We start from the raw sequence: 1,927 nt of genomic DNA on the forward strand, positions 1-1,927 counted from the left end.
GTCTGTGGCATCCGCACCATCTCACGAGGTGAGCGCACAGCACTTTGCACACGATTCGGATCCTGACCAGGCATCCTATGCCGCACCTATTCCCAGCTTTGCGTTTGACCATGATGACATAGAGGATTCTGATCCTATCTTTCCCCCGGGATTCGACCCGGATCATGATATTGAGTTTATACCGATGGACCAGCCCATGGAGGATCCCGCTGATCCGGTTGACCCTATCGATCCCGAGTTTGACTTCGAGATGGCTTTTGACGACCCCGAGCCTGCCTTGGCCCCTGAGCAGGTAGCCGCTCCAGACCCCATGCTTGAGCATGACCCCATACATGTTGGCATCCATGTTGAGCCTGTTATAGCTGACCCACCTGTTGATGATCTCCCTGTGGATGTTCCTTTGTTAGAGGGTGATCATGTTATTGCCGCTGATCCTGTTGTTCCCCCACCTGTTGCTGATATACCTGTTGACCATCCTGTTGAGCACATTGCACCTGTTCACCCTTTTGTTGCTCCCCCACTTGATCCCGTTCCACTTGAGCCTGAGCACGCACTGTTCGCAGACCACATGGATCCACCGGATGAGCATGCACAACACGGTTGGATACCTGCTGATGAGGATGTTCCACCTTTTCCCCCTCAGATCCCTGATACACGACATGTTGATTTTTCTTTTCAGGTTCCTCAGTTTGTACCTCCAGCGAGGCCTGGAGAGGGTTCTTCGACCCATCCTTTTGGGCATATGCCGACATCTGTTCCTGTTATGCCACAGTTTCCACCTGTTGTAACCCCCTGTCTCTCCTTTTCATGTGGCACCTTTTGATCCCACCAGTACGCCATTCCTTTGGCCGTCATCGCCTGTCATGCCACCTACTGATCCTTACCATCCGTTCCATGTGGGACACACTATAGAGGACGTTTTGATGTCTTTCGTTTTTCAGCATGAGTCACACACGCAGCGCATCCAGGAGCTTGAGAGAGCTCAGCTGCCACCATGTTCGTTCCATGGTCAGACACACTCTCCTTTGCAGCCTTATCGACCGGTACCCCCAGATTATGTTGCACGCCTCTTTGCTTTAGAGCAGCAGGTCGCTTCTTTCATCCGTACGCAGAGAGCCATAGAGGAGGACTGGCTCCAGTTACGTCGTTTGTTTTACACTCACTTCCCCCTCCTCCACCGCCATCTGTATAGAGCTCATCAGTGCTGTTAGGGTAGACGTTGGTGAGAGGACCGCGATTGATTTTGACTGCACAGCCTTTTTGGAGACTACATGATGATTCTAACTTTTGTTGATGTATTTGATGTATTTGACACTGACTTGATATAGTTTTTGGACAGGGGTGATGTAGCCCCTGGTTGATTGATGATTGTATGACACAGTGATGTACTGATACACTTACTACGTGGTCTCGATATATATGGCAATCGCAGTATTCTCATCACATTTGATTCGCTTGATTGCTTATTTATATTATTATGACATGGGATGTTGTGTGTATAATGTTTGTGACATGGGATGTTGTGTGATTAGTATTTGTGATATATTGATAACATGAGATGTTAGGTGCTATTACTATTACTATATACGTACGCTTTACTATGGCCTAACCGACGTACCCATCTTTAGAAGATGCCGCCAAGACGTCAACAACAGCAAATGCCTACGACTCAGGACGAACTACAGCAAGTCATTGCTGCTGCCATTGCTCAATATGCTGCCTCTCAAGGAGGGATGAGTGGAAGCAACTCTGGCAACACTGGCAACAACAACAATCCACCTCATGGTAACCCTAAGTCATTAAGACATACCATGACCTAAATGGATTTCCTTAGCAGAAATGCTAATGCCAATCATATGTTATAATGTATGTGCAGGGTGCACCTACAAGCAGTTCTTAGACTGCAAGCCCGTGAACTTCGATGGCA

This window comes from Helianthus annuus, chromosome 13 (assembly GCF_002127325.2).
Source record: "Helianthus annuus cultivar XRQ/B chromosome 13, HanXRQr2.0-SUNRISE, whole genome shotgun sequence".
Lineage (NCBI taxonomy): Eukaryota > Viridiplantae > Streptophyta > Magnoliopsida > Asterales > Asteraceae > Helianthus > Helianthus annuus.